Below are 17,223 nucleotides of genomic sequence, written 5' to 3'. Positions count from 1 at the left end.
TATGCACCGAGGATCAATAGCCTCGCTGCGACTGCGAAAGGTCTTGTTTTTGCCAGAAGGCAATCAAGAATGAGCCTTTTGCCATCGAAAAGTATTATGAAGGTGTTCCTTACTATCGCCGAAACACCCCGACACGTAAATGTGGGGAGAGTAGCAGAAACAGAATGCTACGAACAATATTCCGTCAATCCCAGGGTCATCAGAAACAGTGTCTCATAAAGCGATGTCTAAAATTCCTTAAGGGAAACATTAACAAACGCTGGTTCTTTCGTTTTCTAAACAAAATTGAAGCTTGTTGTAAAAGAGGACCATGAGGAGCCCATTAAGAAGAAACAAAGCCCAAAATGTGATAATGAAGCCAAAATGTGACAACAAAGCCCAAAATGAGACAATAAAGTCTAAAATGAGACAATAAAGCCAAAAATGTTACAATGAAGCCCACAATATGATAGTATAGCGCGAAACGAGACAGTAAAGCCTAAAATGAGACAGTAAAGCCCAAAATGTAACACAATGAGACAAATGAAAGTTTCATTAGAATTTGTACACTACTACGTGTATACACATAAGCTCATACATGTGTTTATATATATATATATATATATATATGTGTGTGTGTGTGTGTCTGTGTGTGTGTGTGTGTGTGTGTGTGTGTGTGTGTGTGTGTGTGTGTGTGTGTGTGTGTGTGTGTGTGTGTGTGTGTGTGTGTGTGTGTGTGTGTGTGTGTGTGTGTGTGTGTGTGTGTGTGTGTGTGTGTGTGTGTGTGTGTGTGTGTGATTGTGTGTGTGTGTGTGTGTGTGTGTGTGTGTGTGTGTGTGTGTGTGTGTGTGTGTGTGTGTGTGTGTGTGTGTGTGTGTGTGTGTGTGTGTGTGTGTGTGTGTGTGTGTGTGTGTGTGTGTGTGTGTGTGTGTGTGTGTGTGTGTGTGTGTGTGTGTGTGTGTGTGTGTGTGTGTGTGTGTGTGTGTGTGTGTGTGTGTGTGTGTGTGTGTGTGTGTGTGTGTGTGTGTGTGTGTGTGTGTGTGTGTGTGTGTGTGTGTGTGTGTGTGTGTGTGTGTGTGTGTGTGTGTGTGTGTGTGTGTGTGTGTGTGTGTGTGTGTGTGTGTCTGAATCTGTCTTGAAATGCATTTAAAAACTTGCGAATCGCAAATTTTCATCCTCTCCTTTTCTACCATTACTTATGTATTTATCTATTCTGTTAATATTATATATATATATATATATATATATATATCAATATATATGTTTCTATTAATATTATATATGTATATATGTATATATATATATATATATATATATATATATATGTATTAGTTTCTTTGTTCAAGCCTTGGAAATTAAAGAACCAAGACCCCCGTGAAAGGACTGACGGCCCAATGAGGACAAGAGATTCCTCAGAGGCGCTTCAGGGACAAGCCATAAGAAAGAAAAGAAGAAATAGATAAGGAAAAAAACTGTAAAGGCAAAAAAGAAAAAAAAAAAACCGCTGAGGGAGAGTAGTTGTCGAAAGTGTCGAAGCTTCAGTATATGCTACATGGCACGTTAAAATGTCAGGAAACGTAGAAGATTTTATTATTCTGGAGAAATGTTCATAAAATTTGGTCAGACTGATGTGATGGGCACAACGTTTGATGTATTGGAGCCTTGAATGAAGATCACATTTTACGTCATTTTTACCTTAATAGGATTCATCCTTGGAATTATCTTTATAAGGTTATGATGAAAACAAGTAAAGGTTATGATGAAAACAAGTAAAAAGGCCAAAACGTGGGTAACAGGGTTAGACAGACAGACAAACGTCTAATGGAAGAAACTAACAGTTGTATTTTCGACAACTAGGAAAACAAAATTATCTAAAATCCTACTAAAAAACTAGTAGTCTTGTAAGTATTGGCTCAATCTCCTTCTCGTCTGCATGTTATTTCATCCATTTCAATCTTTTGATTGTTTACACTGCTCACGGATACTGTGCCACTGTCTAAGCAGATGCAAGTCTTGGACATTAAATAGCATGAGGAAAATGAAAATCTATACTTACAACGTAAGAACCCTCTCAGAAGACCACATGCTGGAAAGTTTAATGGAAGAAATAGACAACATCAAGTGGTACTGAGCGAAGTCCGAAGACCGGGAAAAAAAATGATACTGTTACAATATAGTCACAACCTGTTTTACTACAGAGGTATGGGAAAAGAACGATCTAGCGGAGTAGGATTCCTGATAAACCGAAAGGTTGCTGGTAACATAGTGAAGCTAAGTCATCAATAATCATCAATGGCTTTGGTGATTATTTGTTAAAAGGTGGAATAAATATAACAAAAATATCTTCCAATAAAATAGGAAAAATATTTAAGAAACATAATAATATGCGTAATAATCTCAGTGTCATTTACCGTATTCCATGCAACGGTTGTCCATCATCTTACTTCGGTGAGTCAGGTCGAGGGTTCAATAAACGCTTGAATGAGCACAAAAACGATCTCAGGGCTCATAGAACATCTAACTCCCTGGTTCGTCACCTGGACAAATGTAGACATCTACCTGATTGGAACAACGCAGAAATTCTACACGAGGGATTTGAGAAGAAAATGAGAAAAACTGTGGAAGCTGCACATATCGCCGCCAACAAGAACAACAACGACAGAGACGGATTTAAATGCCTCTCGAAAGCAGCAAGTGTCCTAATAATTAAATCGTTAGCCAAAGGGAAAACATGACGCTCATACCTTGGCGGGTTCCCTCTCACTACGAATATAAGAATTGTGATCCGTCTGTAATGCTGTAGTCCTCTGAAGAAGACCAAGTTGGTCGCAACGTTAGGGCAATAAACTCTATTCCTAACACATCTTCGTTTGCCCTTCCCCACCCACATTCTCTCTCATTTGTCTGAAATAATCTTAAATATATATATATATATATATATATATATATATATATTATACTATATATATATATACATATATATATATATATGTATATATATACATATATATTATATATATATATATATATATATATATATAATCCGGGGACGACAGTCGCAATTATTTGATGGACATCACCGTTACTGGTGTTTCTATTCAGATACACACACGCACGCGCACACACACACACACACACACACACACACACACACACACACACACACACACACACACACACACACACACACACACACACATATATATATATATATATATAGATATATAGATATATATACATATATATATATACATATAGATATACATATGTATACATATATGTATATACATATATATACATATATATATAAATATATATATATATATATATACATACATATACCAAGGCTTTTCCCCCCTTACAAGTGAGGTAGCCAAAAAGGAAAAGGCATAAAATCATTCCCACCCATTCCATCCCTGAATATACTCCACACCCCTCCACCCTCCCTCTTATCTTAGCACCTCCTGGATGACGGGTCATCCCTGCACCTTGTCCACTGCCCTGGGTCACAAGCAGTGTCGCAAGACGCAGCACATTTCTCCCCGGGGAGAAATCCCTTCGGGCTGCGTCAAATTTTGCTCACACATACTACCTCACCCCCCATCCACCCGCCCATTCCACCTCATGCATCACAACATCATCAATATACAACCATTCTCCATTCACCCATGTCTTCTGTTCTCTCCCGTCCTTCCTCAACAGACATTCCCCTTTTCCCTAAAGCCCCCTTCACCCCATTCATCCACCTCAACCTAGGACATCCCCTCATGTTCACGCACTCCACATCTGTTTTCCGTACCTCTTTTACTAGTCTTTCTTCACTCATTCTTTCCATGTGTCCAAACCATGCTAATACTCTTTCATCAACCCTATCTCCCAACTCCCTTCCCACCCCTGTTCTCCTCGTCACCTTCTCATTTCTCACTCTATCTTGCCTAGTAACCCCCATCATACTTCTCAGACATATCATCTCAAACACATTCAAACTCTTTCTCTCTTCCTCTCTTATGTTTCATGTTTCTGCTCTATACAGTGCTGTTGGCACAATCACTCCTTCATACAGTCTCCTCTTAGCATCCATTTCCAAATGTCTATTCCTCATTACACTTTTTAATCCAACAAAGCATTTACTCTTTTCTCTCAATCCACATTCTACCTCCACCTTCACTCCACCTTTTCCTGCCACATTTGCACCCAAGTATCTAAAACTATCCACTTCCTCCAGTCGCTCTCCCTTAATGCTCACTTCCAGTCTACTGCCACTTTCACCCCTTGTACATCTTATCACATTACTTTTACCCACATTTATCTTCAGTTTTCTTCTATCACATACTCTCCCAAACTCTGTCACCAACTTCCTCAGTCCATCCTCCGATCCTGCCACAAGCGCAGTGTCGTCCGCAAACAACAGCTGGCTCACCTCCCACTTTTCCCCATTTTCTTTAACCATCTCCAATCCCTGACCCACTACCCTTGCATTTACCTCTCGCACTACCCATCCATGTATAAGTTGAACAGCCAGGGCGACATAACGCATCCTTGACAGAGTCCCACCTTTTCCTCCAACCATTCACTCTCTCCATTTCTAATCCTGACACAAGCTCTAGTACTCTCATAAAAACTCTTGACAGCTCCTAGAAGCTTTCCTCCTATCCCATATATCTGCATAACCTCCCACAGTGCCTTTCTGTCTACCCTATCGTAAGGCTTTTCCAGATCCATAAAAGCCCAAAAAACATCCTTCCCCTTTCCTATAGCTTTTTCACATATCTGTCTTACCACAAAGATCTGATCTACACAACCTCTACTCGTCCTAAATCCACACTGTTTCTCACTAATTTCTCCCTCTGTTCCTCTCCTAATCCTCTCAATCAAGATCCTCCCATAAGCCTTCCCAACTACACTTCACAAGCTAATCCCTCTGAAACTACTACATTCGCACTTGTACCCTATTCCCTTGTAAAGAGGAACTATACAGGCACTCCTCCAGTCCTCCGTCACTCTATTCTCCCTCCAGCAAACATTAAATAACCTCACCAGCCAGTCCACCATCACTGTACCTTTTTTTTTTTTTTTTAGACATTCTGTATGGCATCCATCCACACCAGGTGCCTTACCTGCTTTCATCATCTTAACAACTGCCTCCACTTCATCTTTCCTTATTTCTCCTCCATTTTCCTCACTCATCACGGTCATTTTCTTAGCATTTCCCACTGCAGCCATCATCAACTCTCTTTCTAGACACAATTCCACCATCAACTCTCCACTACGATTTTTTCCTGGAACTCCACATTTCCCAACCACTCCATCAATTGGACTATTTCCTACCCTAGCATTAAGGTATCCCAGTACTATTACATTGACATTTCTTCCTAAATTCTCTATGCACTCATTTAGATCTATCCAAAAAGCCTCCCTTTCTTCTACACTCTTCTCACTGCCAGGCCCATATGCACTTACAAAGACCCACATCTCCTTCCCCAGTTTCACCTTCATCTAGATTATCCTTGAGGAAACCTCCTTCCACTCCACCACCCGTTTACCAATCTCTTCACTTACTAGAATAGCCACCCCTTCCCTCCCTCGCCCTCTCTTCACTCCTGATAACCTCTCACTTACACTCCCAAACTTACACTCACCCTTCCCTTCCAACTTAGTTTCACTCAAAGCCAACACATCCATCTTTCTTCTCACAAACATACTACCTATCTCTTCCCTTTTACTTTCATCTATACCCAATCCACGCACATTAAAAGACACAAACGCTAGGGTGCTGGTCCGAAAACTCCCAGATCCTCTTATGCCTTTACTTTTTCTTTTAGGAATGCCCTCTGTGGAGCTACAAGGAGAAGGATGTCTAGTCCCAATCCCCGTCCCTTTCTTCGCGCCTCTTGCGATCTAAGTGGAAATAATTGGTGGGAGTATTGTTTTCCCCCACCACAGAAAATGAATACACAGAGAAATGGTACAGGACAGCAACAAGGGGTTGGGGGACAGCATAACGGAGGGACAGTCGTAGTATAAAAATGTCATCATTTCTCTATGAACAGATTTTTCCTCTATCATAGACAAAATGGTGTGTGTCTCTGGTCCGTAGGGGCGCCCCATATAGACCCTAAAGTATCAACTGCATGCTATTTTGCCACAATAACAAGCAGCCAATGCCCCAGATGGGGCATTTATATATATATATATATATATATATATATATATATATATATATATATATATATATATATATATACATATATATTTATATATATATATACATATATATATATATATATATATATATATATATATATATACATATATATATGAATATTGAGGGAGCGGATTCTCTTGTAGACATGTGTAGTTGAAGTCGAAAGCATTAAGGAGGTTGTTAATCTTCTTATGGGTATTTTCAAGCTTTCTAACATGGACACGGCCATTTGGAGGGTGGGCATAAACCAGATTACAAAAGTAACTTATTTATTTCTCAACGTTTCGTCTGCAAAGAGACATCATCAGGAAAATCTGTAACAGGTAAATTACCGACAAACAGAAACAAAGAACAGGGGTATAAATAATAACAGAAATTCACTAATCAAAAAATAGACATCAATACATCAAATCGTAAACCAATACAGATACATAGAGTGTTGCGGAACAATACTTACAATAAATAAATAAATAAATAAATAAATAAATAAATGACAAAAGATAGCGTGGGCATTTTAGTTATAAATATCAGAGCCTAACCTACATGGGTGGTGGAGGGGGAGGGGGTAGTGGGGTGTGACCTGTCTTAACAGCGTCGGTATGGGGGTTGGTCGAGAGGAGGAGGGAGAGAATGATTATGTATATACAGTATATATATATATATATATATATATATATATATATATATATGTATATATATACATATATATATGTATATATATATATATATGTATATATATACATATATATATATATATATATATGTAGATATATATATATATGTACATTTATATATATATATATATATATATATATATATATATTATATATAAATATATATATAATGTATATATATAATATATATATATATGTATATATATAATGTATAATATGTATATGTATATATAATATATATATATATATATATATAATATATATGTATGTGTGTGTGTGTGTGTATGTGTGTGTGTGTGTGTGTGTGTGTGTGTGTGTGTGTGTGTGTGTGTGTGTGTGTTGTTGTGTGTGTGTGTATTAATATTATTAATACAGAAAAGTACCTTCATTACCAAGTACATTACCAATGTATATATTTTGTGATTCCTGTCACTTCCAAAACGTCATCCTACTTATCATCTATATAATTATTATTATTATTACTATTATAATAGTAATAATAATGATAATTATCATTATTATTACTCCTATTATTATTTTCCTCATTATTATTATTATCAATATTATTATCATTATTATTATTATCATTAATATTATTATGATGGTATCATTATTACTATTATCATTGTTATTATCATTATTATTTATCATCATTTCTATTGTTGTTGTTGTAGTTGTTGTATTTATTATTATTACTATTGTTGATATTATATTGATATTATTATTATCATTATTATTATTATTGTTGTTGATGTTGTGGTTGCTGTAGTTAATATTATTATCATTGTTATTATTATCATCATTATTATTTTATATTAACATTATTATCATCATTATTATTATTATTATTATTATTATTATTATTATCATTATTATTATATGATAACTTACAACAGCTATAGGATGTCAACATTTATAATAATAATATAATATTAATGATAATAATAATAATACAGCCTGTACATTTATGAATGCCATGGCAATTAATAAAATCACAAACGATATCCAGGACAAAAAATACAAGTACCTTCCGGTATTGGAAATTCCTTTCACTTCTTCAAAATGGATATGTCAGTGGGTCTCGGTCCCTGGAGGCCCGCTTCAGGAGGGCGTCCTCTTCCCCCTTGGCTGCGTAACATCGTCCTCTCCTGTATATATATATATATATATATATATATATATATATATATATATATATATATATATATATATATATATATATATAAAGAAAAGTTTATGAATTTCGAAGAGGACTTTTCCTCAATACCGTGGACCTTATGAAGTCAGAAGTAAATATTTTGACTCGAATCAGGCGAATCCGCAATAGCTGTAGAATTTGTGCCTGGTTTGATACAAGATCTACATGTGTGTATAAGTGATATAAACATCATTTGTATGTATGTTATAGTATGTGTACACTAACATAAGTAGGCATGTCCTTTATTACAATTAACCTAATTCTTTGAGATTGGGATAAGATAAGAAAGATAAATGAAAGAGGTGTGGAAAACAAAGGTGGAAGGAGTGAACATGAGGGAGGCGGCCATTGATGAGATGGATGGATGGGATAATGGGGGCATTGGGAAAGAGGGGAATGTCTGTTGAGGAAGAAAGGAAGATGACAGAAGATAGGGGTGAGTGGAAAATAGTTGAGTATGGATGATGCTGTAATGCATGGAAGGGAGTGGGAGGAGGATTGGGGGTGAGGGAGTGTGTGTAAGTATTTTGACGCAGTCCGAAGGTATTTCTCCCCGTCTTCTCTTTTTCTGCATAAGGGGACGGAGAGGAGGTTTAGCCGATCAAATGAAACGGCTTTGCTGTGGATGTACTGTATGTTGCTACATTCTTTCTCACCCAGTGCAGTGGGCGAGATGCAGTGATGACCCGTCATACAGGAGTCAAGAAAAAAGAGAGGGAGGGGTGGTGGATGGGAGTGGAGTATGTGGGGATGAAATGGGTGGGAGTGAATTTATGTCTTTGATTTTGGCTACCTCCCTTGTAAGGGGAAAAAACCTTTAGTATATGTATGTATGATGATACTGATAATAATAACAGTAATAAGAACAGCAACGACTATAATATTATTATTAATAATAATAATAATAATAATAATAATAATAATAATAATAATAATAATAATAATAATAATAATAATAATAATAATAATGATAATGATAATAATAATAATACTAATAACAATGATAATATAATTTTGTTACTAGTAATAATAACAATGGTAATAATAACAAGAGGAATAAAAAGTAATAATGATGATAATGATAATAATAATGATAATAATAATAATAATGATAATAATTACAAAAATAATAATAATAGTAATAATGATAATAATAATAATGCTATTAATATTAATAATAATAATAATAATAATAATAATAATAATAATAATAATAAAAAGAAAATCATAATATTAATAATAATAATAGTAGTAGTAATAATTATTATAATGAATATGATAATGTTAATAATAATAATAATCTATATACTTATAAAATTCTGATAATCTTGTTTGTCATCATGCTTGCTTGCTTGAAACCGTCACCCAGCCAATCAGAAGAAGAGATCTTACGTCACGACTGAAGACCAGCCAATCAGAAGAGATATGACGTCACAACTGAGGACCAGCAAATCAGAAGAAGAGATCAGAAGAAATATGACGTCACGACTGAGGACTAGCCAATCAAAACAGACATGACATCACGACATCAGCTCTGTGGGTCCTAAGGAACCCCAGCTCTGAGCGCGTGACGTCACGACTGCTAATTTTCCAATTTGCCAATTTTCTAATTTCCAATTTTCCGATTACATATTTTCTGACCATTAATATTTAAAATTTTCATATTCATTATCTAAAAGTATAGCCAACTCCTGAATTAGCATCTATGAGGCATAATGAGTACATTAGAATCTTACGTAGTGTTCCAAGCAACGACATGACGTCACAATTTTCCGATTACATATTTTCTGACCATTAATATCTAAAATTTTCATATTCAGTATTTAAAAGTATAGTCAACTCCTGAATTAGCATCTATGAGGCATTATGAGTTTAGTAAAATATTACGAACCGTATGAATCATATGATGCGTAGTTTTAAAGGCAACGACGACATGACTTGACAATTTTCTGCATTTCACTTCTTATAACTAATCAAGCCATTGTCTTCGTCTAGAGCTCTAAATCATACTCAATTTGATATAGAAACTTATTTTCCGTTATTTATACTATACGGTGACAGTGACATAGTATATCTATCATAAAGTTTATATCTAAAAACGTTGCTACTCGCTCAAGTCCCATGGGACTCCCTGAATGATAATGATAATGAGTGGGAGTGGGAGTGGGATTGGGAGTGGGATGACGGGACGTGACATAACATAAGCATAATTAAGGAGGCTCTCCTTATTTAATTTCTTGAGAACGCCTGTATCCACTTTACTTTCCTTCGAAAGACCACGAGGACCACACACAACTAGTAAGTCTTAAGCTAATAGTAACCTGCTTTAAAAAGAGGAGCCATTTAAGATTTTATTTGACCCAAAGGGTCACGGGTGGTCTAGTAATACCAATGACAATAATAATAACAATAATAATAAATGATCATTTCAATAATGATGATAATATTAACTGTAGGTGCAACGGAGGTAAGAGCGCCTGATGTCAACAAGAATGAAAGTGACAAGTGTATGACAATTCATGCCATTTCCCAACGCATTAAATTTTCTTCTTCATTTATGTGAAAACAAATTATATTATTCAGCTGAGGGCTTTTTTTCTTTATTTCTATTATTTTCTTAATCATTTTTATATATTTTCTATTAATTTTCTAACTTCTTGTTTATGTTGATATACATATGATTTTCTTTACTTTTCATTCATATGTTTAATTTTTTTCTACTTTATTTTTTCTTTTTCTTATATTTCTCTTATCTTTTCTTTGTTCTAATTTCAATTTTTTTACATATATACATTTTATCATCATTATTGATATTATAATTTTTGGTATTGGTTCTACGTATTTAGTCACCTTAGTAAATGTTCTCATAAACAAAATTTGGATATATTCTTCTTGCCATATATCCATATTGGTTATAACTATTCCTCCTGTAGTTTTTTGAATTTTGATTTTGACCATTTCTGGCACTAGGAATTTGGTGTCGATAATTGTAGTGCCGGTAGATGTGGCTTTCTTCCTCAATGCCTTGGACGTAGCAGAATGTATTGTCGTAGTAATTTGTTTTTCGTCCAATACTATTTCTGGTCGCAGGTGGCCTATTGTACTCAGTTGGTCTCGTGTTTGGTACCTGCCTTTGACCGGTATTGTAGGTTCTGTGGTACTCATTGCACCTGTTGTCTTGGCACGGCCTTTGTTGGTCATTCTTTTGGTGTCTGATTTGACGTTGATTGCCCTTTTTCTGATCGGCTTTTCGGATTGGCTGTCCGCGAAGGTTTTTGCTTTCTTGAGTGTTCCTTGCGCAGGATTCAGCCATCTTCCTTTTTGCCTTTCTTTGGAGGGCAGAGTTGCTCAAAGGCTCACGCCCCAACTCTTCTTGCTTAACTTGTGCTAAGTACGCTTTGTATTTTCGAGTTCTTCTTTCTCTGTGGGTGGGAATTTTGGTTTCTGACTCTTGTTGACAAGTTTCCTCTTCTGTTTGACTTGCGATCGAAACCTTGTCATTTTGAGGTGAAGAAAGCGTAGACACATTTTTTTCTTCTATTGGTGGGTCTTTCTCTCGACCCTCAGAAGCTTCAGAATGTTCTTTAACGCATTCCTCGGAAGCATCGGCGTTATATTCAACGTCCACTGTCTCTTCTTCTTTGTTATCATCGATCTTAACCAATAAAGGTAAACTCAAGACAGACTCTTTTTTATATTTATCAGGAAGACTAACATCTACCGGTATTAAAAGCTCCTGGGTATTGTCTTGAACTCCTTCTACGATTATCTCCTCTTTGTCAGTATTTGAAACCTTTTCGTCTTCTTGCAGAATCTTCTCTTCCTCGAGATGTTTCTGCTTCTCTTTAGGTTTCTGGATGGACTTATAATCTTCATGAGAAAGATTCTTTTCGTTTTCCAAGAAAGAAACAACAGCAATAACTCCTGAGGATTTTCTTCCAGGACCAGGAATCCCGCACCTCGCTCCAGGTGGGTAAGGATCGCCAGACCTCGCTCCACGTGGGATCCACGCCACCCAGTCCACCCTCGATCCAGCGGAGCTCCTCGATCCTCCAAGGATCTGTCTTGCTCCCTGACGTTTCGGGTCGTTTCGGTCTTGAGTTTGAACTTTGGTGACCGTTAACGACCGTTATTTCACTGCTGTTCAGGACCGTTTTTTCCGTTACTTTTCGGTCTGAACTCAAATTTGAATCAAAGGAACAGATGGTGCTTGTTTCCGTTATATTCATGTCCTCCCGTCGACTGAGGTTCGCTGCATCAGTTCCTATGACTGTGGGTTCAACTCCCCTCGAGTTAAGCGCCGCTCCGTGAGATGGTCCGAGAGATGAAGAGGAGGAGTGTGGTGAGGACATGGGAGGAGTCTCAAAGAAGTAAGCCCAACTCCCAAGTGCTTGGAATCCTAAGAGGATCGAGTCTTTGACTTTGCTCGGTATCACAGAAAGCAACATGGGTCTCGTGGAGGACCAGCCATCGTGGAGAGGGCTGTGAGGTCTTGAAATGGTGTTTTATACGTGTATATACATATACATATATATATATATATATATATATATACATATATATATGTATATATATACATATATACAGTATACATATATATATACATATATATAAACATACATACATATACATACTCACACACACACACACACACACACACACACACACACATATATGTATATATATATATATATAGGTATACATGCATATATATACGTACATATATATATATATACATATATATATATATGTATGTATACATGCATATATATATATACGTACATATATATATATATATATATATATATATATATATATAAATATGTATATACAGTATATATATATATATATATACATATGCATACATATTCATATATATACACATAGAGACATATACATATATATAGATATGTACATATATACATGCATACACACACATATATATATATATATATATATATTTACATACATATATATACATATATATATATATATATGCATACATATATATACATACATATATATACATATATATACATATATACATATATATATACATATATGTATATATATATATATATATATATATATATATATATATATATATATATATATATAATATATATATATATAGAGGCAAAATTAAACGAAAAACCTGTAGATCAGATGTGGGAAATATTTCAAAATACGCTCACTAAGATGATTCAAACTTACATTCCTTTTAGGGACAGACGTCCCCCAAATCAGGCTCGCCCAAAGTGGCTCGACAAAGAAACTGAAAAAAGTATTGCTAAAAAGAGACAGGCTTATAAGAAATATAAGTGCTCGGGTACATCTAATGACTATGAAAGTTATGTATCAATACAGAGAGATTTAAAAAAAAAAAAAAACAAAAAAAAACGACAATACGAAATGAACATCGCTGATAAATCCAAAGAGAATCCCAAAGAATTCTATAGTTACATTAGAGATAAAAAGGTTGTTAGGAATCACATTGGTCCACTATTATCTGCTGACGGTCAACATGAATATTCAAATGAAGGAATGTGTAATATCTTAAACAATTATTTTAGCTCGGTATTCGTAAACGAAACACCTCAAAGTGAATTCCAAACTGAAACCTGTGAAAAGTCTAGGGTAAACTTACTCACTACGGTAAATATAACAAAAGAAAAAATTAAAAGGTGTATAGACAAACTCAAAGTTAATAAAACACCGGGGCCTGACGGTTGGCATCCAAGAATCTTAAAGGAAATGAAAAATGAGATTGTTGTTCCATTAGAAATTATTTTCAAGAAATCCATCATATCCGGAGATGTCCCAAGAGAATGGAAGCTAGCTAACGTTACTCCCATATTCAAAAAAGGTGACAAAAAGAAGCCAAATAACTATAGGCCTATAAGTTTGACTTCAATCGTAGGAAAAATAATGGAAACCATCATCAGAGATGCTATCGAACATCATTTAGAAAGTAACCGTTTGATAAATGATAGCCAGCATGGTTTCAGACGGAAACGTTCTTGCGTGACTAACTTACTCGAATTCTACAACACAGTTATCTCGAATGATGACAAAAGAAACAATATAGATTTAATATATCTAGACTTTGCAAAAGCTTTTGATACCGTCCCACACGAAACACTACTTACTAAATTAGCTTTGCATGGAATAAGTGGTAGCCTATTAGGTTGGACTAGTAATTGGTTGAATGGTCGAAAACAGAGAGTTGTTTTAAATGGAAAAACTTCTGGATGGAAAAGTGTTGCAAGTGGAGTTCCTCAGGGTTCCGTTCTTGGGCCACTTCTATTCATAGTATATATAAATGATATAGACCATGGACTAAAATCTACTGTTTCCAAATTTGCTGATGATACAAAACTGTGCGGGATGGCAAATGATCACTTAAACTAATTAAATATTCAAGAAGATTTAGATAAGTTACAGCAATAGTCTGAAAAGTGGCTAATGAAATTTAACACAAGTAAATGCAAGGTAATGCACATAGTATTGAAAATTCGTTAACAAGAGTGGATAATGAAAAGGATATCGGCGTAATTATTAGTAACGATCTCAAATCATCTAGTCAGTGTATTTCAGCCTCTGAGAAAGTAAATAAGATTCTAGGACTGATTGCGCGATATTTTCACTTCAAAAGTACATCTCTCATTAACAAGCTATATAAATCGTTAGTTCGTCCACATTTGGATTATGCTGTTTCCGTATGGTCACCGAATCTCATTAAAGACATTGACAGATTGGAAAAAGTACAACGGCGAGCCACAAAACTGATTCCAAATATAGAAAATAAATCATATAAAAATCGACTAGAACATATGAATTTGTTTTTCCTAAAAAGGCGTAGACTCAGAGGTGACCTGTTACAGGTCTTTAAGATTCTAAAGGGAATTGACAACATCAAAACTGACAAAATTTTCACACTGAATAAGAATCCGACAAGAAATAATGGTCTCAAACTGTCAGGAAATTGATTTAATTTGGAAATGGGTAGAATCAACTTTGCCAACCGTGTAGTAAATGAATGGAATAAACTTCCTGCAGAGGCAGTGCAATGTAGTTCAGTTCGAAGCTTTAAGAAACATTTAGATGTGGTGCCGTCGATTGATTAGTGTAAACCAAGAGCACCTCCAATGGGAGTGATCAGAGATACCCACATAAGAACGATTTGGGAAATAAGAAATCAAGGTATACGCTGCCACCACCCAATCGTCTATATGGATATATCTGACCATAAATGGAAACTGCTCCTTGTTATTCACGTCTGACTCCGTCCCCTTTACTCAGGTCGTTCGGGGTTGGTTCTGGGTAGCGAAAAGGCCTATGCCCAAGTGGGGTAGTAAAAGAATATAAGTGAAGGTTTGCTATGTGTTAATTATTACACTGAAGCAAAAATATAGTAAGGAAATACAAAAGTATATTGTGGTTTTCTCCAACTAGACAATCTATTGATCCTTACAATATGAAAAATATATGGGTATGCGAGATATTTAATAACACAGTTTTTTTTGCTTATGGGCATCATAAGTAAGGTCACAGGCACGTGGAAAAACGTAGTTATTTACGCTCCAACCTTCCGGTCACTGTATAAGTCTACTTACAATATTGTGTCTACCTTCAACCCCGTATTCTTATTAGAGAACGATCACAGACAGAATTGTACTCTAAGGATTACACTCTCATAGCTAATGTATATATGCGTGATACCGTCTAACTCCTTCCACGCAGTGTTTGTGGAGTACACTCCCTTAAACCCTTTTTTTTCCTGTTATCGGGATAGTTTTTGGCATCAGATTAAAATTTTAGCTGCGCACAAAAAAAAAAAAAAAAAACGAGACGGCTATGTGTTCGTATCTATGGGTAAACTACTAACCTCCCTGTTGTATTATTTCGTAAAACTTCATTTCGCTTCTCAACACAGCCCCTAGCTGCTACAATCTCTCCCTAAACTATTTCTCTAGTGGAATCCTGAACTGAAAGTTGGGAATTTTTCCTATTACTCTTAAAATTAATGGCCTTAGTTTACGCATCTGTCCGAACGTGTCAGTGACGTCACGGGTGGGCGGAGCTACGGTGCGCCCGCTATGTTCGAGAACATTCTAATGTCGCCTCAAAGATTAGTTGAACCAAAATCAGCTGAAATATATTTGTAGCTATCTCCTATTGTATGTTTTTCTTCAATGATTATAGTAAGGCTCTTTGCCAACACATCTTGATGGGCAGACATAGAATAGAATAAATTCATGGTCTATTAAGGCTCTATTTTCTACTTTGCTTCTTGGTTGAGTAAAACCGTCACGACGTCCATACTACCCAGTCTCTCAAGTCAACACTCAAATAAATAAATAGATAAATAAACGAAATTCCAGAAATAATATCCCTTCAAAATTCCTGTCCTTACATAGATAAATACCTAAGTAAGATGCTGTAATGATTATAATTTATCTTATATTATTTGTTTTTATTTTGTTATCAGTTTGTCTGTCTGATTTTCATTTATTATTAGTTATATGTCAATTTATTATTATTTACTATTTCCCTGTTTGTTTATTATTTAACTATACCTATGCATTTATTTATGTATCTTATTTGCTATTTACATTATCATAGTTTTTATTTATTATTTTATTATTAATATGATTTTTTTTCGCATCCGACCTAGATATGGATCAAAAGGTCTCCTGTCGGCATGCTCCGCCTTTGTAATATTTTGCATGTATATATATATATGCATGTATATATATATATATATATATATATATATATATATATATATATATATATATACATATATATATATACATACATACACACACACACACACACACACACACACACACACACACACACACACACACACACACATATATATACATATATATATATATATATATATATACATATAAATATATATATTTTATATATATATATGTATATATACATATATGTATATATATAATATATATATACGTATATATATATATATATGTATACACACACAAACACATACACACACACACACACACACACACACACACATATATATATATATATATATATACAGTACATATATATATATACATATGTATATGTATGTATATATATATGTATATATATCTATATCTATATATATATATATACAAAAATATATA

This window comes from Oratosquilla oratoria, chromosome 12 (assembly GCF_046742065.1).
Source record: "Oratosquilla oratoria isolate Oo_2021 chromosome 12, ASM4674206v1, whole genome shotgun sequence".
Taxonomy (NCBI): Eukaryota; Metazoa; Arthropoda; class Malacostraca; order Stomatopoda; family Squillidae; genus Oratosquilla; species Oratosquilla oratoria.
Note: the sequence above shows the minus strand (reverse complement) of the source record.